The sequence below is a fragment of the Cardiocondyla obscurior genome, linkage group LG12 (genome assembly GCF_019399895.1).
Source record: "Cardiocondyla obscurior isolate alpha-2009 linkage group LG12, Cobs3.1, whole genome shotgun sequence".
NCBI classification, from domain to species: domain Eukaryota; kingdom Metazoa; phylum Arthropoda; class Insecta; order Hymenoptera; family Formicidae; genus Cardiocondyla; species Cardiocondyla obscurior.
This window is the reverse complement of record NC_091875.1, coordinates 6,010,944-6,036,316: the sequence shown is the minus strand read 5'-3', so window position 1 is coordinate 6,036,316 and position 25,373 is coordinate 6,010,944. Positions and strand designations below refer to the sequence as shown.

The 25,373-nt window shown below is 44.3% G+C and overlaps 1 long non-coding RNA gene across 1 annotated transcript in view; it reads right to left on the bottom strand.

The window, feature by feature from the left end:
- Positions 1-10,611: 10,611 nt before the first annotated feature.
- The window catches only part of LOC139106955 (uncharacterized), a 31,865-nt gene continuing 17,103 nt past the window's right edge, over positions 10,612-25,373 (bottom strand). The window contains exons 2-4 of the long non-coding RNA XR_011546441.1: positions 22,609-22,697; positions 13,264-13,557; positions 10,612-13,152 (exon numbers count right to left, since the gene is read on the bottom strand). This is a non-coding gene — a long non-coding RNA (uncharacterized lncRNA). The remainder of the gene's footprint in view (positions 13,153-13,263; positions 13,558-22,608; positions 22,698-25,373) is intronic.

Below are 25,373 nucleotides of genomic sequence, written 5' to 3'. Positions count from 1 at the left end.
TCGCTTCTGGTCGGGCACGAACGGCGGTCGCAAGACTTTAGCCGGGGGACCGGACCCTGAATTTCGAAATTCGCCGGGTCGCGGTTTCTTGCGCTCCGAACGTAATCTCGTAATCGGCCGGGCAAGGATTCGTGGAAGTTATTCGAGACGCGGCGGAGAGGAGGAAAGAAGGAAGAAAGAACGAAGTATCCGCCGTGCGCGGTTATGACCGGTCGCAGGAATTGCGACAAAGGCGTTTTGACGCGCATGGCTGCTCCTCGGCCCGGCTTCGTCATCTCAAAAGCACTTATCCGCGATCACAAAAGTTCTTTTTTTTTTTTTTTCTTGCTCTGCACTAAACCTTTTTCAGAAAGATTAATTTCTGCCAATAACAATAAATAAATAATTCTCTAGTTGATATTCCTTTTTTTTCATATTTATTTCGCGAAACTACTTTTCGCTCTTTAAAGCGACAATTTACGATTAAAATCACGTTGGTCTTTCCCTGCCTTTTGCATTTCTTCGAGAAAGACACCCGTTTCTACAGGCCGAGATATAGATAAGTTCGTATGTTTAACAAGAAAGACGGAATTAAAAAAAATCGGCGCTTCCGCCATTCGAAAAATCATTCCATTAAACGAACGTAACGTTTAGTTTATTCGGGTAATTATGTTAACGCGAGATATTTTCTGCATTCTTCGCGCGAAACCGCGCAATCCGCAAGTTTTTACCTCGAGCCGCTTATAGAAATACGGACGCGTTTCTCGAGATAATTGACGACCGAACGATCATCCGCTGCGTCGCGGTGGCCGACGAGAAGAGGAACGCTCTATTTTTTTTACGTCCATCGCGCGCCGAAAACGGGCAAGCGGAATTTTGGGAATCGTACCCTCGGCTTATCGTCAATTAATTAGTCAATTAACTCGCCGATTGGCCATGACGGTTAATTGAATCGAGCCGACCGGCCCTTCTCTCTCGCCTTTCGTTTGCCCCGATTCCGCTGCCATTTGTCGTCCGACGCCATTATCGTTATTGCAATCATAATCTACGCCGTCTCGAAGACAGCGATATCGCCGTAAGGGCGGCCGCCTTTAGTAGATCCCCGGATAACGATCGTAATGCAAATTGCGCGAATTCTACACCCGCTCTGCCTCCCCCTCTCTCCCAAGGGCTCGATCGTGCAATCGCAATCGCGTGGAAAAGAAAGAAACGCGCTCGCGGTAGGAAAAAAAAAAGCACGTCACGCGGCAGTCGATCTCGTATCTGTCAGTAGATAACATCGAATTCCAAAGGCGGCTCACCCACTCACAGTCTAGTGGGTGAGCTCCACGTCCGTGACATAAGAGAAACGCGCCCGTGGGTTCTAAAAAGTTCCTGAAGTACTAAAAGTTTTCGAAACTCGCGTGTCTGATACGAGATTTTTTTTTTTAATTTATATTCTATTTATTAAAATTTATTTTTTTATTCTGTTAAAAAATTGGCTTTTTAACTTTGAAAAAATGTTCATTAATTTAATGTAACTTAATCTTCTACTTTTTGATTTTATTTTAACAAAATGACACCCACGAACGTATGTTCTTTTCTTTTTTTTTTTAGCATTTAATTGAGTGAATTGCTACGCGAACAATCGTTTCTGGATTCCTGGAGCTGTAACGGGAGACTGTATCTCGTGCTCTGGATACAAGCCTGACAGGTAAACGGCGTCACCATCGCCTCTAACGCTTACCTATAAATCAATTTAATCGTGCGTAGAGCGCGATAAACATCGCGCCGCGTACTAATGTAATCGTCCTAGCGCGCGTCGATTCAGATTGTAGTTTCTCTGTCTCGTCGCAAAAACCTCGGGATTCAAAGCGTTCCCTCTTCCTCTATTTAACGCGAGATTTATCACCACGCAGTCTTCTTCTGTTACCCCACATCCGACATGCAAGTAAATTTCAAAATGCAATTTTTATTGCGTTTGCCGTAAAGTATCAAGGTAAAAAAAAATGTTTTCTAACCGTTTGAAGGCTTTAGTGTTTAATTAAAAAAAAATTAAATAAAAATAAAAAAAGTAGCAGTGGGTTTGATTAAAATTCTTTATATTGCAATTAATAGGTTAAGAGATTACCCGGTAGTTAAGAAAGTTGTTAATCCCCCGTGACTATGACTCGATTCTTTATAAACAAAAACCGCGTGGTTATGCGAAAAAAAGAGCTACGGGTTAAGGCGAGAGGCGTTTCTAGTGACTGCCGCGGCGTTTATTTAGTCCCAAAGATTCTGCTCCTACGGATGCACGCGGCGGTGAGGTTTTATGCCGGCCGCGCTGATACTTTCCTGGCCGCAATTAAGAGCGCGCAAAATCCAAAGCGAGCGGCCAATTAGATGAAAATGGAACGCGCCGCCGTCGACCGATTACGCACTCTCTTCGGATCTAGGAAATTCCGCGAAATTCCGTCTGCAGTTTATCGGTTTAGTAATAATATTTATAAATTTACATAATTAATAATTAAATGTTCAAGTAAAATAAAATTAAATTAAATTAAAATAATATTAAATTGTACTACGTAAATAGCAGTGCAATTAAATGTAACGTTATGATTTACTCAATTTAAAAATTGATTTTTAATTCACCCCAATTTAATTTTATTCCTAAGTAAATCTTTCTCTCGGACGAATTTCAACACGCTATTGCAGGGAGAAAAGGAATCGCGAACAAGATGAAATTAAATATACCGCATTAATTGGATCGATTAGTTTTCAAAGGTGCGCCTGTTCGTACTCTCAAGCAGGTCGTTTACTCGAAGATTTATTTTATAAAGGTCTAGCATAGGTCGTCGACGGTTAGGTTCAAGGTTCTCCGATATAATAAGCGGAGGTATGAGGCTCCAGCCATTGAGGAAAAAGGAATCATTAAGTGGTTCATCCTGTGGAACAGGGCGCGCATGAATTATTCACGTGCTGCTCTCCTCCCCAATAGTTTGCTCGAGGAAAGTGAAACCTTCGGTCAAGTTCAACGACTCGAACCCACCGAGATTGACAAAGTCGTCGTTCCTCGCCCTCGCGTCGAACCCTCGACTCGATTTCGGTATAAAAAAAAATAAGTAATGCCGTTGGTTTAGGTAAATTGAAGTTTGACGTCAATAAACTTTAACGATACTTTAGAATTAAAAAATAATGAGTCGTATAAATCACTTTAAAATAAATTTTCGCTAGTGTCATAAAAGTTGATTTAGTTTAAAAAAAGATCACTCAATAAATTCCATTAATTTATACTTGCATATTGGACTATATACCTTTTTTTTCGTTAATACCATAAAAATTATTTCAATAAAAAGATATATATAAAAAAATGATTACTGGTTCAATTCTGTTAATCTCTATTTTTGTGCTACAAACCCCTTTTTTTTTACGACACGTTCGAAGCTGTTAATGAATCAACGCGCACGAGGTGAGAATTCAGATCCTGGCGGGTCTTTTACTTTCATTTAGCCGCCGAGGCGAGAGAATCTACGTGATTTTCCACAGGAGACTGATTTATGTAGCTTCAAAGAGGCACCAACCTGCAGCGATTTATCGAAATCGTGCGACCGTGAAACTACGGATAGCTCGAGCGTTTCTTTTTAATCGTACGTGCGGATTTTGCCGCGATACGGTCAAACGCGAAGTGGACACGCTATGAGAAAAATACAAATATGTAGAACTTTGGGACTCGACAATAATTTTATAATATTTCTAACAGCAAATATCAGATAAACAATCACATTTGTAATTTACTCAATCATATTTATCGTTAAAAATATTACAAAATTATGGCTGGGTCGAAAAGTGCATGTAGATTCTCAGTACGTGATGCGCGTTTAATATGCAGCTGCGCGAGATAAGTGTGCGATCTCGCGTAATATATAAAGGGATTTAGCTTATAATTAATGAATCCGCGCGCGGACGCTGGCCCGGGAAAATAATAAATTACCCAAGGAAATTTCGCGGCCGTAATTATAAATTGTTAATTGCGCACGCGAGCACGTGTTACTCAGGCGCATGAAATACGGATTCCGATAACGTGGCCATTTGTTACGTTCGTTATTATGCCGCGGCGCGATTTGATTTTCGCACGAGCAAATCTTCGTGACAAGTCTCTCGATACATATTTATAGCTAGGCCCGGCTAGTCCCGGTTATGTAAATCAAGTTGTATTTATAGTCGCGCGTGAAGTGAAGTAATACAACGGCGACTATTGTACGCCGCGCGTTTAGTAGAACAGTATTGACTTCGACGATTTATTTAAGTGAGATTTAAACGAGTGTCCTGTTGCACCGGAGAGCATAAAAATTTGAGCACATTGAAAAGTGCATTAAACTCATTATTAAAAGTTGATGAAAAATTCGCTAAAACAATTACGAACGAATTAAGACCGAATAACGTAAAAGACGTGTTAAAAAAAAAATCTCGACTTTTGTATAAATTCTACAAAACTTTTAATTCTCTGAAGAAAAAAATTCTACTTTTGTAGACTTAGAAAATTAAGATTAACGTTGACGAAATTATGATTTGATCACGAATTCTTATTTTGATCTTTAAATATAACGATTGCACCACAAGCGGAACAATGCGAAACGTTGAAGTCTCCAAGCATGCACCAACGATTTTGATGCCAGCGTATTTCCCGACAAAAAGCGACGCCCACTGCGCTCAACGGAGACTTAATGCTTTGTTTTAACGCTTCGCATGGTCAGTTTATAGCAGCATACTGCTTCGTCCACGTAATTCCCACTCGCGTCATAATTTCGAGGGACGTGCTAAAATTCGATGTATTATACCTGCTGCATTAAAAATATTTAAACAGAAATAATATTTCTTAAGTATTTTCTTTTACTCTGCGTACCTTCCGATTTAAGAACTTTACGTTTTCGGTCATGCGCTGCGGCTTATTAACGCGCGTTTATTATGCAGCGGTTATAAAATGTGACAAACTCATTTAAATAACATGAGGCCGATTCCACTTCGCCGCGTAACCATAACTTTCCCCGGATCGGTGGGAAAAATGGCGTTTAATTTAAGCCTGTCTCGCGCGCATCGCTGGCTGATAAGGTTCGTAATTTTTGCGGCCAGCTACGACGGCGTGTAATTTATCTCGCGTATTAAATAGGCGAACATAATTTCGTGCCGATCGATATATACCATACTAGTGTTCCGCATGTGCAAATCGCGAGAAATTCGCAAGGAACTGCACCGCTCATTCCTTACTCGGTATATCGGCTCGCGCGGCCATTAATTTCAACTGAAACACAAGGTACGTGGGAAACGAGCGTCTCGTAAATTAGGGAAATTAATATTAAATCGTTGCGTCTGGTAATACAATTTTAAATAAAGAAACCTGCTATAAATCTCCGTCCGAGTCCTCAAAATTTTCGGAGTTACTGGATTAAAATCGCGACGGAATCGGTAAAGTGAAAAATTACAATTTTGTAAAAATGTGAGATATTGCTTTTCTCTTTTTGTCAAGAGCGAGGCAGGAAGTGAAGAGATATCGTGTCCAATTGAATCAACATTTCGGGAAAGATGTTAAAGTAGCTCATAGCCATATATCCAGCGATTAATTTCTCGCCCGCGGCGGTGGAATATTATCGGACGATATCGCTACTAATACGCGGCTCCTCGTTTTAGAAATCGCGTCGTTAATTCGACGCCGTTCTCATAGTTGGAAGGCGTATTTGAAAGTGGCGAGTGTGTAATTTGAGGTATGACTTACCGACGCGAGGAACAATATTCGTTATAATCGGATTCTACAATTCGAAAAATTACCGCCGTCCATTTACGCGTTTTTTTTTTAACAGTTCTCGGTGCGATTAACATCACTTTTTGGGTTTAGATTTTATAAACTGTTATTTCTACCGTTTCATATTTTGCGCGTTGAAAAAATGTAGTTGAATATTCTCTGAATTTATGATTACAAATATTATAAAATTATAGTCCGAGCCAGAGTAACTATATGTTTCTCTCAGCGTGAAGTGTGTTCTATTTTCAACGTAGCAGTAATTAATGTTTGATTGCGAGACAACAATGTTCGCGTAAAGAACTCTGCGTAATTGAAACCTACGAAGTTCGTTGTTTTATGTACAACGCGGCTCGCAGAGAGGCTGCATAAAAATCGCTTTTAATCTATGGGCAGGTCAAGTGGTCGGAATAAGTTATAACTTCTCAGTTATCGATTGGCGACCCGATTCCGCCAGCGATAAAAGGATATAAATTGCGGAGACTGCGGTTTACGGCGAGGCTCTCGGCGAGCCTCGGTATGATCTCTAAATGATTGCAAACACTGGCCCGACTTTCTCTCTCACGGGCGTCTCGTAAAATTGCGCATTTTATGTTAAATCCATCGTTCCGTTTTCAAAGCTTCTCTCGAAACATCAGCGGGCGGAATCGTCGGGGAAGCGTGACGGTTTACCTTTGTTTCTCACCCTACGCGTCCCGGGAACGTTACTCCTTTCCGAGTTGTCGCGATTTTAAAGCTACACCGCGAGGTTTCTCTGCCGGGTACACCCGCCGAGGTGTACCTGTTTCCAGGAAATCCGAGAAACGCCGCGGGCCACGGCGGCCCAGGACGTGAATCCTTCAAAGCGACGTGATGGCTTTCTTCCTTAGCGCTTTTTTTTTCTCCCCGAGCGCGCTCACCGAGAGGAAAATATAGTTATTTCTCGACTCAACCATAATTTTGAAATATTCTTAACGATAAATATGACAAACCCAATTATAATTAACTTAATCACATTTATAGTTAGAAATGTTGTAAAAAATATAGTTTAGAAATTTAACTATATCTTCGCCGTTATTTCATATCGCATATCGCGAGCAAGACTCTATTTAAACTAAGTACGATCGACCTTTATCCTATCTGTGCGATTTCGCGATTTGACGAAGGTTGAGAGGTCGCCGAGGCAATGTAAATTCTCAAGCGAAGGGCGATGCAATCGCTGGACCTACGGATGAAATCGCGAAGCGTTCGTCTCTTTCGTACGTGTCGACGGCGCCGGTAGTGCTGGTGCAATGCTGCACGCTGCATTTCAATGAAGAACGGTAGCGAGCCTCTCACGGATGGGCGAGCCTCGGCGGCTCGCGGAAAAGAAAAGAGGCACGGAGGAAGAAAAAAAAAAAAGAGAAAAAAACGGGAGAAAAGAAGAAGAAAGAAGAAACGATCGCCGGCTTACATCGTAATTGCATTGAATGCATTCGCGCCTCGCGTCCGCGTCGCGCTGCAATGGGCGCAGCAGCAACCGCAACGCTCTTGCGGCAACATTGTTCCGGCGAATATCGCGATTACGACGATTATGGCGGTACACCTTGCGGGCACGAGCGTGATCGCCTAATTCCTGTCCCGTCCGGGGATAAATCCCTCGCGAGAGGGGGCCTTGAGAGTCGGACTCTGAATCCGAGTCGCGGCGCGATTGCCGCAATCGAGGCTGCGCCTCCGCGAGAACCGGGTGTTAAACAAACGCTCGAATCGCGTGATTTATTATTCGGCTGCGTACAGAAAACTTCCAACTCCGCGAAAAGAGCCTGGGCTTCGTGGAGATAATTCTATAAAATTATGAGTTAAACGTTTGACGGAATCGCCCCGACGCGACATGAATAAATGTGGGCGGCTTAGGTCGTTTCGCGCGAAGCTGGGAACGCGTTCACGTTTTTCCACTTTTTTTTTTTTCTAACAGCGTTGGATAAATTACCGAAAGCGCGTGCTTTCCTGGGAGCACTCGGCGGTTAAATAAAGCAACGATGTGTTAAAATCATCGTAACCGCGAGTGTTTAGCGGCATGCAACGCGATCACGTTTACGTCACCACCGCTAGTCGACTTAGTAAATTGTAGAAAAGTGAAAGGTCACGTAATCGGACCTCCCCTCCCTGATAAAGGCTCGATAATTGCTCTCGAGTCCGCCGATTCCCGCGATCCCGTTACTCCACCCGCCATTATTTCCAAATTATCCCAGTGAACGACTGACCCGATCTCGGGCGCGTATCGGTTTCTCTCCTTATTCAAATCCGAGTTTAATTAACTCCGTCGAGTCCCCATACCTTCGTGTTTGGATAAGATCTCTAGACGTTTATCAGGTCGTAACGCATGAAATTATGCGTTCTATAACTATTTTGTTCTCGCTAAGGTATCCGATTTAAAAAAAAAAAAGAAAAAAAAGAAAGAAAAAAAATAATAAAATAAAATAAATATTTTATCGAAAAGAATAAAGTTTCCAGACGTTATCGCGGACACTGGGCAATTAGCGATTTGCCAACATCTCGTTCTTTTTCCCACTTTACAGTATTTTTCTAAGATCGGTGTAAATGCCGTTCTGTGCAGCTCGAATTGCCCGTCGGGAATCGCAAATCGATTCGCGTGAGTATTTATAATGCGTCGCGGCTGAAAGAGGGAATTCACACGGCGGTAATTAAATTTTTGATTTGGTCAAAGGTGCCGATTGTGTCGTCGGCCGCGCGCGAGAGCGAGATCGACGGATCGAATCCCGCTATTTTGCGTTCGCGCGCGAATCCACCACGCTTCGCGTCGGCGTGTCGTTCATTAAGTTGCAAATGAACGCCCAAGGTTTCGCGATCGCGCGCTCGCGCGATCGATATCCGCCGCGGAAAATCGATTATGCGCGCCGCATGGATTGCACCATGCCGCATTGTCAGTTTATAATTGTGTGATTGCAGAGCCAGAAACACGTCGTCCTTTGTCGATTATTAATTTAGTTTGCCAACAGAGGTAATAACACGGCGAGACAGAGATCTACTGCGTTTTGCGAGGCGATTTACCTCGTTTTTGGTCAACAAAATTAATTTTTTATTAATTTCTTTTAACAGTCAAAAAAAAAAAATTTGGTACGTCTTATATTAATTTGCCGCAGTCTTTTTAAACCACGCTTTCCTTTAAATAAAAATCGAAAGACCGGGCGTGAATTCCACTGATTGCTGTTCTGGCAAATAAAACTTCTCCGGAAAGCACATAACGTCCCGCCTTCAACTTTATTCGACAGATAACCGAACTTGTGCGCTCTTCGGGCGCTAATTCAGAGAGATGTGAAATTAATTCGCTCTAGAGAACGCATTTTACAAAATCTACTCGGTTATCTGGCTATTTACTCTCGCCGATAATGTATAAATAAATCGACCGGCGCGCAAAGAGAAAGAGGGAGAGGGACGAAAAAACTGCGTTCTATGCCACGCGAAGGATCGTAGAAGGACACGCGGGCCGAAAGGGTATCCGTGACTGCGTTATTAACGATATTCCACGGAGCCCGATCAAATGTATTATGCTAATCCGCGAGAAACCTACTTCGCGGAGTCCCTGAACCGCGAGCGGCGGTGTCCTGCGCGCGAGAGCAGTGTCCTGCGAGAGATCTCTGGATCAGCGAGATAAATCTCGACTCCTGAAACTGTGCTAATATCGCGCTGGAAGATTTTCTTTTCTCGGCTTCCTAAACAAAGAAAGAAAAAAAAAAATATCTCGTCTCGGAGAATCGCGTGCGTTGATCGGGATTCTTAATCTCGCTCTTTCTCCCGAGTCACACCTTTTCCTGACGCGACAAAGTAATTTAATTGTTGAACGAGATCAGACGAAATCTCACGTCATGTCCCGTTAAGATAATAAATCGTTTTGGATACACGAAAGTCGCATTAGCGGCTCATATCACGACGATAAATCCGCGCGAATCTCGATTGCACTTTAAGATTACGAGCCCACCGCTCTCGCCTTCAGTGAGAGTTGAATAAAATTTCTATTTTTGTCCGCTCGTCGAACGGGCTTTTGTGCTCTTAATAATTCTTTCTCAAGCTTACATCTCTCTTTTTTTTTATTTTTTTTTTTATTTTTGCACGAAATTGCGGAGAGGTTGTAGTTTGAAACACGTGGAAAACTCAATCAAAACTTAGTACTAGATGGAATTGAGTGATGCGAGTTAGGCACAATCATTGGGAGATCGACACGGCGGCGGACGACACGGCGGGACGCGTGCAAAAAGAGGCGGCTTCCGGAATTACCGCAAATAACCACCGTTATTTTTCTTGCCGAGGCTCGCGAGTCGCGTGGATGTGCGCGTTAATTTGTTCTCGTATTTTTCTCGTTTCTTTTCGCGCAGGACACCGCGCCCGCGGCCGCGCGTTCCATGGAGAACGTTTAATCGCCTCGCGCACGGCTATTTGCATAACGACGATATAATTATTTCGAATAGTCGCATTTATATTAGCTTACATAATTGCGGTTCTAGCACAAATGCCACATACATTATCTCGTTTCTATTTCTGACGTTAAAATTTGAATATTTGCACGTTAATTTTTTTTTTCCCCCGCGACAAAAAACAACGAAAAAAGATGCCGTTCACAAAAGACCAAAGCCGATTCCGTGCGAGTTTTGTGTATTCACCCGCCTCAGTGTTATATCATTATATCACGCCGTAATCTAAAATTCAAATTTTGATATTTGAAAAATTTTTACTAATATATTTAAATAAGTAGAAATGTCGAAAGACGTGGAAAAATAAAAAAATTATTCCACAATAAAACAAAAGAAAAAAAAATAATAATAATTAAATTAATTAACGCAATGTATAATTTTTATTATGAACGATGCTTCGATGCAGTTGAGAGAAAAAGTTGAGAGATTTTTCAAATCTGCGAAATCGTATTTACGACCTGATAACGTCGATTAGGTAAATTTCACGTTGCTCGAGCGTTCGACGGGGAAAAAAAGTGCCGGTCGATTATCGGAGTTCGCGAACTTGCATTTCGTAATTTAGTGCTGCTTTGTTTTGAGCGATTGATCATGCTAATCGGAGATTGCTCCGGCGGAGATGCGAGGATGGAAATGATGACGGCGAGGTAGGGATCGACGTTCTCGCTTGGTCGATCCTCGCGAAGTAGGTCTCCGGAGCGAGAAGGGGGGTCGCGTATCATCTTGCGGGGGTAGAGGGGACACGAAAGGGTACGCGCGAGGGAGAGGAAGGAAGGAGGCAGAAAAATCGGCGAGACAGGGGGCAAAAAATCCTGGAAACGAACGTACGAGGTGGGCCCCTCCTCGGCCGACCGTGACCGATAACTAATGCAATCGTCTCGGAATTAACAGGAGACCGTTCTCCAACGCTCCATCATCGCGTTACCATCGCGATTTTGATCGTAGGAGAGCGGATTCGGCCCGATGATCGCGCGGTCATTAGGCTCGCAAATAGAAACTATTCTCTTTTCGGTCCACGGGGAAACGAAACGTAATGAAAGCTTCAGGAAACATTTTCATTTCGACTCGCCATTTTGCTCAAGTTCAGAGATCTTGATTAACGATTTGCGAAAAGGAAAAACATACGAATAGTTAACTCCTGTCAGAGAAAGGCATTGTTAATTTCTTTTTGGAAAAAATCTAATTTTAATTTATTTTAATGTGGTTTAATTCTGATAGGCCGAATAATTGACGGGACGAATAATTAACGGGGCGCGGCCGTGATCGTCTTAAAGTCTGTAATAACGACGTGCCGTGCTTTCGACACGGAGGTGAAAATGCAGTTGCCGCCCAGCTGCAATTTACGTCAATTCCGGTGAAGCTTAGATAATCTTGGAAATAATTCTAAATGAGCAGAAGCGTTGAAAAAGAAAGCAACGATGAAATATATGAAACTGTTAACTGATCTAAACTTTATCTAGAGACGATCCCTGCTCGGCAGAAGTTTAATGGAGCTCCACTTTTTGTCCTTATTATCTTAATTTTTCGTTCCAAGCATGTTTTCATCCATTAAATAATTATATACTTTATTATAATAAATGTATGTGTTTGAAATTAAGTTCCGTTAAAAGTAAAAAATTAAAGAGATGATAAAGTTAATTATATTTGAATTTCAAGTGCTTGGTTATTTATTTTAATCCCTAAAGACTTGAAATTACCATAAAAAATGTGACAATCAGTATTCTCACTAAAAAAAAAAAATATATATATATGTCTTCGTATTTTCTATTCTCTTATAAAGTATTCTTTAAATTTCTTTAAATCTTCTTTTGCTATCTCTCATTGTTTGGTTTATGGATCGTGTGATTTACGTTCAGCATAGCGGGACGAACTGACCGGTACTTTATCTAAATGTCATTATTATACGACCCGCGCGGATTCTCCTATGGCCAAAAATAATTTGTGAAATCAGCCGCGGAGGCTTCATGCACCGTTGATTGTTGGCCGGATCTGTTTTCTGCATCTCGCGAGGAGACGCTTTTGTGTTTGTTCAGCCACGCCTGAGGATCGAGTGGAGCACTCAAGATCGGGCCGTTTCTACTTATAAGTATGCTCCATGATATATCAAATAAACTTCGCTATCCTCCCCATTGGCGTCGTTCCGCTTTCGAATGGAAGGAACATATTACTTATCGGCTCTAATGTAATAATAAATTGCATATCTCAATTCAATTTCCCGACCTTGCAATTTTCTTCGTTAAGATAAACCGAGTGCTTCGCGCCCGAAAAATAGCACGAAACATTTTCTAAATATCTCGATGAGCACTATAATCGAAGATTCGTTTTAAAATAAAAGAAAAAAAAATTGTATCGCCACGATATGAAATGTGATGTACGAATATAGATACCCTTAGAAATTTTATTTCCAAGTCGTTCGTTTGAGTTTGGTTCTTCTTAAGAGCTTCCACCGGGACGAAATAATTAATTTGTCAAAATAGAAATCGAGTCGATTGAATTTCGCCGCCAATGCGAAGGCAATGACTCGGTGACTGTCTAAGCGGGGCCGATTTCAATCGTTAATAGCGGCTAGCTCGCGATAATAACAATAACAATGATAACAATAAGAACGGTAATGGTGGAGGCAAGCACGGTAACGACGACGACACAACGGGGTCCCATTGTACGTCGTTGGGCCTCGATATCAAGCACGAGCTAGTTCGAACAATCGAAAACTAAGGAGGCATCGACAACGACAATGACGACGGTCACACTTTACTGACTCGATACACAGGGTGCTCGGGAATTGTACGGCATGTATGATCTCGACGTGGATTGCGACCGATCGGTCTTCTCAAGACCAGAAAGTCAAAATAGCATCGATTGTACATACGCGCTATTTTTTAAGAAATAACAATTTCAAACTATAAAAAAAAAAGTCATGCGACTTACCCAATCTGCATCAGCTTCAGCGGAGTTGAAGTATTCTGCTGGTGACTGTAACATAAAGATATATATCAATGTAGACATGTATATTATTTAATAAAATTGATTAAAAAAAAGTAAAAGTTTTTTTTTTTTAATTTAATTAAAAAAATTGATATTTACCTATAAGTTGCTCCGCCGATGCCTGATGCCCTTCCCGGGCCTGCTCCTCCTCTCAGATGGGACGTGTCGAGTCATCCTTCCGCGCACATGTAACTCGCGAACACCCCGGCCGTGAATTTACAATCGCGAAAATTACTCAACGATCACTTTCGCGCGTTCAACGTTCGGCACTCGCGTTAAAAAAAAATCGTGTGTCAAAAAATTCCGACCGACGAACCGGCTGCGGTTCGTGTAATTCTTAATACCGGCGGTGACGACACTTTCGTTGACCGCAGATGATGCAGCTGCGTCGATCTGTAACAAAAAATAATACATATGATTTAATAAATGGCAACACACAATAGAATAAATTATCAGCTAATTCAGGCGTCGCACCAATTTTTTACAGATATGATTATGATATTCATTCGAATTTTTTTTTCGGCCTTTCCTATTTTAATCCGCTATTTTATTCCCTCTTGTAGCATACATCGTCGTTATATGTTATAATAATCATTAATGACAATTCAGTAAATCGCAAATCAGTATTAAATATCGAGATAATTACCAGCGCTACGTAAAGACTTAAAAAAAAAAGTGACGGCAAAGTGATTTCTATTTGCGGCTCAAAATGAAGATAAATTTTATCCCTTGAATATAAATCGTGACAGAAAATGGCTTATTCAAAGGCCATTTTATCAAACTTTTTCCGTATGCGCGTGCTTTCTTAAGAAATTACTCGAAAGTCTTTTGTGCAAGTCAATATTTCATACAGAAACGATCGACCGTCCGACGTTTCTATTGAGGAAAAATTATTTCTTAAATTATGTCGTCGACTTCGCGCAACCGTTAAAAGGACACGTTCTTGCGATTCTGGGACACCCTGTACGCGCAAAGACGTCGCGCCGTTCACCGTTCGAGCATTCTTTTCCCTATTATCTTTCCGCGCGTCCCGATTCCACCGGAGCTAAGCTGGGACACCCTGGTCCCGGCGATTAAAAAGGCGGAGATCAGTTACGCACGCGGACAATGGAGTCCTGCGTGTCGTCCTGCGTCATCTAGCCGCCGAATAGCCGAACCGGAGAAAGCGAGTCCTTTATTCGACGCTCTCGTACAATATACCCGGAACGATGCATCGCGTGATTAATCAGGCCGCCGGTCCTCTGAATAGCAACGACGTTGAATTTCAGACGCCAAGTCGGGCATGTCAGTCTTATATTAACTCTTAATTAGTCGCATAATAATGCGGAGTCCAGCTCTTTTTTTTTTTTTTTTTAATTCTTAGCGGGTGTTCTATTATCTTCATTACAAAGCACGAATACATTTTCGAACTTTCTGTAGCTGTGGGCGCGCGCGAATAGGCTACGTGATATAAAGATTCAATAAAAAGCGGCGGATTATTAATTTTATCGTCTCCTTATTCGACGAGTGTTTCGTAAAAGGCGGTCGCGACCAACGCGGGATATTAATTATAAGCAGACGCGTATTTCTCAGGCGGCGAAGATCCGGAAGGACCTAAAGGGACCTACGTTCGTTGGTTCGCTTTGAAATCATCGCGGATCGTTCGTCCGTGCCGATCGACCGATCGATCGGACGCGGCGGTAGAGAATCGGCTTTTAGAAACTCGTCCGGGAGAGAGAAGATTGCACGGCCGATCATCGTCGGCTATTGGTTTTGACGAAATTGTTGTTATTAGGTCGGCGCGATAGCGATCGCGTAAAAGTCTCTCCTCTCGGCGGCTCTCGCGCTCACGTTTCCTCGGACTTTCTAGGCTACGCGTCTCGTCTTCGCGGCGGCACCGTTGCCAGGCAAAGCGGCGCGATCACGATCGGCGAAAAGATCTGTTGATCGCGCAAAAATTGGCGCCGCGCGCTCGCGCGATTAGCCGTTTAAAGCCCCGCTAATAATGCGACGACGTTAACGCCGTACGGATCCGATCCGATCGCAATCGGTGATCGACTATTATCGATCGGCCTCCCATTATCGACGCGGAGGGGTGAACTAGAGAGGAACAATGTCCCGTAACGAAATCGGGCGGAAAAAAAAAGGAGCGCTGCAGCACGTCGTTCTTTGTCGCGGTTTATCTCTTTTTTTTTTTTCTTTTCCTTTTTAAATGGCAATTACATAGAGACATATGATGAAGCGAAGATTGGTACCGCAAGATGTCGAGAGCACTATGTATTGACAGTGTGGACAGTGCGGTGTCGATACGCCGATACCATCGAGATATGTCTAGTCATACACGGGACGTAATGGAAAATAAAGTTAACTGGCAAGGCAGAAGATAGCGTGTAGACTAATAAGCTGGCATTCACGCTATTATCAGATAAATCTCACGTGAAATACCGAGGTATCGAAGTTGAGAAAATAAATGAATGAATAAAAACGGTGATGCAAAATACGGTTGAAAGAGCGAGATAAAGCGTTTGCGGTCGAATTTTAATATACGAACTGTTTCTTAGAAATTCAAAATGATTAATTAAACGAATGTAAATTCCGAAAAATTTCCCGAAAGATGCATATGGAATTAGATTAATCTCGGAGTCTGACGTTTCCGTTAGAAGATCATCGGATTTCTTTTACAACTTTTTTTTTTTCGCTCCGTGAATTATTTCTTTCGGTCCACATCTCGCCGAGCAGTCAGTAGTAATTGATACGTGAACTCAATAATTACGCTCGAGACCGATATACAATTGGCGTGTCGTCGTAATTACCACGTTGAGCTGTTCGATTGTAACGAACTCTATTAGCGACGCGATCCTATTTTTGCGCCGACTTTCTGATGCTATCGGGGAAGTGTGCCCGCGGACGAAAGTAGGGCCGCCCTTTCTTGCTCCGTCTTACAATCGAACCGCCGATTTCTTGGGGGACGTTTACACGCTTGGGCGTAATTGCGAGATGCGCTAAAGATAACGAGCGCCGCATTCGAGGAGCGACGCATTCCCTCTTGTAAATAAATACGCACCCGAGATACCGGGACGAGATTACCGCCCCTCGAATCCCAACGTCGGCATATGTTGGAAAAATGGAGCGGACGGTCCTTCGATTTTGCGGCGTGCCGGCCGCGCGCGACACGGCGCTTATTATAAATATATGTAACCGACTTTCTCCGCCCGATCGTAAAGCGTGTTTACGCCGATGCGCCCGTCGGCCTGCCGGTTACGTACCGGCGGCTAATTAACGCCTAAACGCGCTCGAGATGAGACGTACGGGAGTCTGAAACATTTGCCCGCGAACAAAAACCGATATTGCATGTAGTTTGCGATGTTACCGAGGGACAAAAAAAAATTAAGCATCGCTTATCTGTCACGATTATTGTTACGTAATTAATTTGAGGATAAAAGTGTTTAAAACCGAACGATCTCTTCGTGTAACTTTTACGCTACGGCAAATCTATTAAAATAAACTTGAAATTGAATTAGGAATAGGACTCCGCTAAGCTGCACTCGTGATTTTCTGGCCCCAGCGAGGCCTATTATTTTCAGCCGCTTAGAAATCAAAATTGATCCCGTGATTGGTTCTATTCAGCGATATAAAATCCCTAACGAGAAAATAGCGCTAAAGACGACTTGCGCGCCGTATAATTACACACACGCTATAATTCACAGTAGGACGAGAGTCAAGGATGAGAGTAACGATTTGCCGAGTTTTCATTAATTTCAATGTGAGATTATCTATTATTGCCGTTGGTGTATCGAGTGCGCCGCGCGCGCCAACGTCATTTTACCAGTGAAGATCGAGAGGATGATAAGAAGCACGACGAGCCTAACGAGTTATCGATAGAAATCGCGCTGCCTTGGCAAATGACGCAGCAAAAAGCGATGACGATCGAAAGAGAAAAAAGAAAAAAAAGGAAAAAAAAAAAAAAAAAAGAATAAAAAAAAGTAATAGATGGAAAGAAAATGGTCGATCGCAAAAGTCAGAAAATTTCGCGCGAACTTCGTTTTCAACACCGAGAGAAGAATCAAATTAATTTTAGACCCAGCTATATTTTTCTGATATTTCCAACAATAAATCGCGGCGCGTGTATTTGTCGTTAAAAATATGACAGAATTATGGTTGGGTTCAAAAGTAACTATACTCTTCTCTCAGCGCACGCTTTGTAGCGCGAGCTGGAATAAATCCCGGTTCTGTCGGGGATAATTATCCGAATGCTAATTAAACGCGGCGCTAATGGCCGTTTATGCATCCCGCCGCACCGTATATCATCCCTCGCCGCGCGTGCGAAAGAATCCAGCAAACGAGTATGGAATCGAGACGTCGCCGCGTTTGCACTTGCGCCGCGGACTGTAAATTCAAAACAAATGAGTGTCCCGGATTAATGTCTTCGGTAAATTCGAACTGTAATTCGATGTTACGTCGGGGCCCATTACGAGAAAACCGGAAATCGACGTCGGGATTTACCGACAGGCTAAGCGGCTCTATTACGTTCGCTATTAAGTCTCGTACACGATAAATATACGCGGAACGTTTTCCGGCGGAGGAAAAATTTTCCCAAAATTTAAGAGAACCCACAGACGGCGTCCGATAAAGTTTCGCCGAGCCATGAGAATTGATTCGGAAAAATTAATTTCGTAGAAAAAGAAGAAGAGCGATTTTGAGATTTAAGGGATGACTCGCAGCTTTACGGCGACGTTTGCGAATCTAATTTGGAGGAATAATTGGCAGGTGGACGTCGAGGCGTGCTCTGATAAAATAGACGGCGGTTCTCCGTCGCGGAGAACAAAGCGATAGTATATCAGGCCGCCCCGTTACACGTGCACTGCGTTCCCGTTATCAAGGACAATTACGTGGGACCGATAGATATATATCTGAAATGAAACGATCGCGCTTTCGAGGAGGAGTCCGGTCCCGGCGGTGACCTTCCGCCGTGCAAGAAGCGTGTAATTTCCTCGCGCGCGGACGTTTTGTTGCTAATTCAACGGGAACATCGTCGATCGCTGCCGATGCCGCTGCCCGCCGCTTCTTCGTCCGGGCAAGAAATCAGGATCAGATTTCCCGAGTCATCGGGATTTTTCTCGCTGACCGCTAACGGAATTCGCGATGCAGAAGCTGCGCAGGTGCGCGCAAAACACCTTGGGAATTTTGCAGCTTACAAAATTCCAGAGCCCGGCGGTTTGGATTCTCCTCGGTCGCGCATTTATCCGCGTCCACCGAGCGGCACGGTTGAATAAATTAAGCACGTACGAGGGATGATTTAACGTCGATTCAACCGCGCGGAGGCATAAACAGCATTGGTATAGATAAATAAATACGCGTAGATGACGTTTGAAATCCCGGCGACGACGGATAAACGCGGATCAAAGAAGGTACGGCTTGTTTCCCTCGGGATGACGACAGTACTTATTGTGCGACGAGGCCGCGGTTTCTCATCCAGCCGTGCGGCATTATTCAGCGAAATTGTATCGTCTCTCTCCTTCTCTCTCTCTTTCTGCGCCGTTAAAATTCGATGTACTATATCCGGCCGTTTTACGGCGCGCGCGTGCAAGAAACAGCGCGCGCGAGCGCCCCGACCTTTTGACGCAACTCCGGCTCTAGCTCCCAGGCACAAAAATATTAATGCAGGCATTAGAAAGTTCCCGTGCGAGCGCGCGAGATCCTCGCCGGCCGTATCTGCGCCGTATATTCTTGGCTCGTGCATGCGAGCCGCACGTACGCGAGATCGCCGCACATTTTTCCGCGGCGGCCCTCCGGCGACTAATGGACCTTTAATATCTGAATTTCCGACCGCCGCATCTCCCGCGGGATTATTGAATTTTTTTTCAGCCGTGGCTGATCTTCCCGCGAATCTACATTTTATTTATTGCTCCCGATATATCTACGTCACCTTTATGAATTTATTAATTGGAGAGTTTTCGGCAACGAAACTCCGGTAATGTATGCGCATAAAAACTTACCCGAGGATATAGACTTGTTTCTTGTGCAGCGATTTCACTTTTGAGGAACCTGATTTTGTTTATATTAATATTTTCACTTTTCAACGTTTTACGCTTGATTTTAATAAAACGACGCGCCGCTGCACCACGGCGAGAAACGCAAGAAATGTCGCCGCGTTCTCTCGGCGCGCACTTTTGTTTCCTTGGAAATTATATGAAAACGTCACGACTCAAACATTTTTACGTCGCGATTAATTCAAAGGCGGGTCTCCGCGCGCGAGGGAATTACCGATGAAATGGGCGCCGATCGTGCGACGCGCCGAATAGCGAACGATTCTTCGAGTATCTGGGAATTAGTCTTGCGTGTCTACGCCTGTTGGGATAGTCGCTGATCTCTGTCGCAACCTATTCAACGCTGAGAGCGTGGATTATTAATTTGCTATTTAATTTCAATAAGGTGTCGACCATGCTCGCGGCCGGATCGTTTGCGCGCGAAAGAGACGCAGAAGAACGAAGGAGATAAGCCACGATAAAAGAAGAAAAGGGAGAGAGACGCGTAAACGTGCCCATCTTCCGCGACCAGGTGCGCGAATCAATCGGAACTCTCGGTATTTTATTTCGCGCATACTCCCGGAATGCCGCGAGATTCTTCTCTTCTCGCGCGCGACTTTGCGACCTTGGCGGCATAATGCCACTTTATTACAATGCTTCAGGATGCCGCTTCGCGTTTCGCGAGGATGCGATTTGCGCAGGAACCGAACGCGCCGTTGCAAGGTTCTATTGTCGCAAGCTCGCTAAGCATTAATGCATTAATAATGCATGAGTCATCCCCGGCCGCGTCATCAATAACGGACCATCCGGTATAATTCAAGGATTAGACGCTTGTCATTATCGATTTAACTTAATTTATTGCGGTGATAATAATTCACGGCTACCTCCGGGACGTCCGAGGTTCGCGGATTTCTCCTTCTCTCTCTCTCTCTGTCTTTCTTTCGCGATCTTTAATTCAAATGCAAACGCTGAAACTCGATCCTCGCTGAGAGTTCGCTCGATACTCATCTCGGTTGACGTGATCCTTTCTACCACCAGCATCACCAACTCGCCGATATTTTTCTTTCTTTTTTTTTTTCTTTTTTTTTTGCGCTACATCGCTATAGTTTACATTTGCAATTGCATGCATTTCCGCGGCTCGCGGGTAGGAGAACATTCTGTCGCGGTCGGATCCGCGCACGGAGAAATTCGATATATTCGCCGATTCCCGTTGCCTTTCCGGCAGCGATGCGGCGTGTATTTTTCGCGATTTCACGCCGCTCTCGCCGAGGCGAGGCATGAGATATAATGCAATTAGGATACGGCAGAGTTAATACGTTTCTCTCTCTCTCTCTTTTTTTTTTCGATTCTCGCGGAAGATCGCACCCACCGCGGCGAGACGATGGGCTGATCGTGCAATATCGAGCGATAAACAATTCCGCATTTAGGTCACGGCTATCGTATCGCCTTTGTTGTTATCGATCGTAAAGGAAACACCGCCAAAGGAATCGGGACGCGATAACGCTCCGCCTGATATCCCTGGCGGAATCCGCGAAATCCGCCGGTATTCCATGCGCCGATCCCTTTTGCAAATCGCCCGAATAAGTGGACTCCTCAGGTGATCGACTCGATTGAACCTAGGAATTCCGTATCGAATCGCTAGCATTGCCGGGACGTATTCTCTCGAGTAAGCGAAGTTATCTCTCCGGCGCTAAAGATAACTAAAATTGTTCCGGCCTAAATAAAAACGGCAATATAAAAGAGAACCAATTTTCTTTCATATTAAAAATTCTCTACTTTATTTTTAAAGCGGACCAAATACTTTTTTAATAAAAAAAAAATATTAACGAAAGCTAAAAATGACGAATAATTATCGTTTGTAAAAATTTAGTGATAAGAATTTCAATTAAAAAAAAAAAAATAAACTAAGGTTTGAAGTTGCAGTAAATTTTAAGTGCTCGCGGCATTAATTTCAATAGTGAATTTCAATAGAAAAGCTTCGTGATATTATTACCGGTGATTGAAGGCTGGACTGCTCGAAGTCGCCGTGATCCCTCGAGTCGCGGGGGATCGCCGGTCGTGTTCGAATAAATTTCCGAGCGAACGAGATCCCGATGCTTGATAGCTCGTCGCGGAAGGAGTGATCTCGCGGTATTATTTTCATACTCCTACGTCGAGGATGGCGGGCAATTTTGTAGAGCGCAACCGACAGGGAGGCAACTTTGTAGAGCGCCGGCCAGGATCGCGTTGCCGGGGCCCCCGCGGCTGTACGTAGCCCATATTATTTATTAAAGCCCCGGCTACCGAGCCACCATCTTTCAACGCCTCGAACGTTATTCGTCTTCGCGCCGTTTGGATTTGCAAATAAAGTGCTCGCCGTCGTGGCGATGTACTCGCGAGCGTTTAGAGAGAGCCTTGCGCGCCGCGGTCGCGCAGTTCGTTACATCTTCATCGGATTATTGCGAAATACCCTCGAAACGGATAGCTCCGGGAACTCGGGATGATGAAAACGAAAGAGGATTACGCGCTAAAAATCTATGGCTGGATCGCGACTTAAATGAAAGCGCCGCAGCTCACGCGCTTAAAATTCGAATTTATCACCGCGCCGGCTATCCTTCGCCTACCGCGGAAAGTAGAATATTTGGATATTTGCATCGAGGATTAATCGACGCGGCTTATCCGGTATCTATATTACACACTCGAGATTTAACACGGCCAAAGCAAATTCTGCCGATCTATCTGTCTCGAGCATCTCGCGACGTTGCGTCCCGCGGAGGGGAAAATCGACTACAAATTCACCGATATGTCGCCGATAATTGATGCGATCCCGCTCTGTACGTCTCGGCTCCATAACAGAGAGACGGCGGCGTAATCCGAAAGTAGGCTCGCCTAATCTGCCTTAATCTATCGACAATGAGGCGCGGAGATTGACGCGCCGTGGAGCGATAACGATGCTGATGCTGCGCTTTTCCTATGTGCGAGCGCTGTTTATCTCGCGGCCGTACATGGCGATTTGCTGTACGCAACGAGAAATGACAAGTTGGGCACCCGTGACTGCTAATTAATCAAAGCCGACTGGAATTTCAGACGGTCATTTTTCACGAGATCAGCCGCAAGCGTTAGATGATTGTTTCTTTTTTTTTTCTTCTTCTCTTTCTCGTTAATTTGTTTAACGGCTCACGTTGTACTACTCGCGATTCCAGAGCTGACTTCGACAAGCCGCGCTAACGACGTGATAACGCAAAACAAAATAAATTAAAAAGAAAAAATTGCTGGATCGGTTTGGAATTTTAAGACGCCGATCTTCGCGAGATCCGCCCGGGACGCTCCGCTCCTCGATTGTATTTCTCCGATTTTCTCATTTGTCGGCACGATATTTTAACGTTACGCGTGACAGTTGATACATGCACATGCGGACGTATAACATACATTTCGAATATTTTACTTTCTAAATAATTACCTTAGTGTTTCACTATCTGCTTTCGTTATTTGGACCCTCGGCGAACCTCGAGACTGTTGGCCAGATTCCTTTGGCTCCTCCGATAGCACCTAGAACAGAATAAATTTTGCAATTTTAATTACATTCAGTTTCGTTGGCAATAACGCAAAAAAAATATATATTTATACAATATGATATAACTATATAATATAATAAAAATTCTAATAAAATGGGACCAACGCGGATCGGTAGGTCGGGCAAGATCGACGACCTCCGGGGGCAGAATGTTCACGCCGTCGCTCCCGATACGCCCCTACGCCTCGGGTTGTGATTAGCACCCAAGCGTCAGTGCATTTCGAGAACGAGCGTGCACAACGCGTGCACACGTAGCTGCATCCTCTCGCGAGCCCTACCCACCTCTTCCCGGCGGAGTCACGACAGGATTGCAACGAGACTAAGGCGCTCGGCGTCGGATTAAAAAGTAATTCCGCGTCGCGACTTCCGTTTCGAATCGGCGCGGCCGTAGCAGTCTGGGACACTTGAGAACTTAGGTTGCCATTTGAGATTCTCAAATGCACGAGCGATACATTGTACCCGCGGTAAAATCGGATATGCTCTGCACAGTCGTCGTCTCGTGCTTCAACTTTAAGGACCGTATCGGTCGTTGTTTTTTGTTTTTTTTCTTTTCTTTTTTTGTCCGGTTTTTATCAGAAGAATATTTAAGGTAAATTGCGCGCACGAAATATTCGTTAAATTTCATTAAAAAAAAGAGAAAAAAAAGGAACCATCGAAACCTGTATTAATCGAGTGGATCGTCGGGAATTAAATGAGGAGAATCGACACGGCCGCTCACCGTCTTTTAATTGAATTCGCTGTGCCGAGAGCGGTTGCTCTCTTCCTATCAATTATATAGTAGGTCGACGGGCACATCTAGCATTCATTACGGGATCGGTTTGCGCAACGCTCGATTTATGGAGCAGGTATACGCGGATCGAGTCCTGCCTCGATCGGGACGGAATTATCGCGACGGACCATCTCACCGATTGCGCGTGCATGTCGTCGGATAGAAACGTAACGATGTAAGATTCACCTAGCAATCCGAACGTCGGTGCACCGACTAAGAGCATCTCGACTGAGATTCTTACGAAGAAACGAGAGGATTATCAGAACAAAGAAATCATTTGCAAAAGTTCTTAAATAATAAAGTACCGCAATCGATGAATTTTGTTACACGGCTCGACGTAGATTTCTTACAAAATTATTAATTTTTAAAGATTTTTTAAAATAATTTATTAAAAAAAAAAAAGTTTAATTTTAAAATATTAACGCGAACGATTTACTTACAGTAGATTAGAGCGGAAAGGGGGAGAATATGTAGATTGTCCGAAGTAAAGAACACCGACGCGCTTTTGAAGAGAGAAAGGGTGAGGAAAATAAAGCGAGAGGATTTCCGAGGCACCGAGCGGAGTCTGCGAGTCCGCGGCGTCCAAGCGCTCCGAAAGAGTTCCTCGCCGACGCGCGGCACGTCGCGCGTTAACGGGACCGGGAGTTATGTCGAACCGGCTGTGCGCACCGATGTCCTTAGGCGACCGCGGGTGGTGGTACTCTCGTATGTAGGTCTTTTCCTGCGATTGGCCGAGCCGCAGCGTGCCGGCCTGGCGGATAAGGCCTACCGCGCCGCACCGTGTCTGCCCGGGTCCGACTCGCCAAGCCGGACTCACCTGTTGCACCTGGTTTGCTGTGATCGCGTACCGGAACCGACTCGACGAATTCGGCTGCGGTGGCTACCCCGCTCGGCTGGTTTCCCAGAAACCGCAGGGTCCGTTGAATTTCGGGCTCGCGGGAAAGGGGAAGAGGAACTTACCGAGACTTTCTCGAGATCGTAAAAAAATCCCTTCGGCCCTTGGACCTCTTTTTCGATCGAACTAACGAAATGAGAAGTGGAGCTCGCGATGACTTTTTAATCGCTGTCGATGCTAAGTTTCCGGAAACTTTACTTTTGCATCGTAAAAGAAATTTTAAGAGACAGAGAGAGAGAGAGAGATTTTTGAAGTTTCTAAGCTACATATCATCGTTGAATCGTAGAGCTTGAGGATTAAATAAAATTAAATCTTAAATAAAATTCCCTCGAACAGATCTTTGCTTAGACCGGGAAGAAATTGCGTCGGTCAGTTATGTCGGCGCAATATTATCATTCATCGGAACGGTTTCCAGCTTATCGCCGTCGCGTCGTTCGTTTTTTCGCATGACTTCGCGCCAATTGTAGTCATACCGGGTGTGCACGTGCTGCGAGGGACGAGGGTGGGCTAGGCCGTCGAGGAGACAGACAGAGAGAGGAAGAGAGGCGCTTAATTGCTGCATCTCGGAGCACGTGCAGACGTCGATAAGCGGCGCATCCTTCTGACATCATCGATCAGAACCCGCCGACTTTTTCCTTCTCGCCGCGGCGGCTCTTCCGCACGTTCCCGCGGCGCTCTCCATCATCCGCGCGGCCCGCATCGCGGCGGCGGTATTTTTCCAAGGCCGCCGCCGTGTTATTAGTCAAGCTTTCTTTCTCCCGCTATTTTTCCGCGATCGGCCGGCCGGCGCGAATCGATCTCGCGGCGATCGAACTTCGCGGCCACGCCACAATGAGATCCACCTTTTCAGCGTGGATCTGGATCGGTTCGGAATGTAGGCCTCGGAGGTAAAAAGGATTCGATGTTGGTATTAAAAATCGGAACCCGCGAAGCAAACGACCGTCGGAAGTCTCGGGGGGTTTTTAGACAAAAATCGTTCCTCTTTCT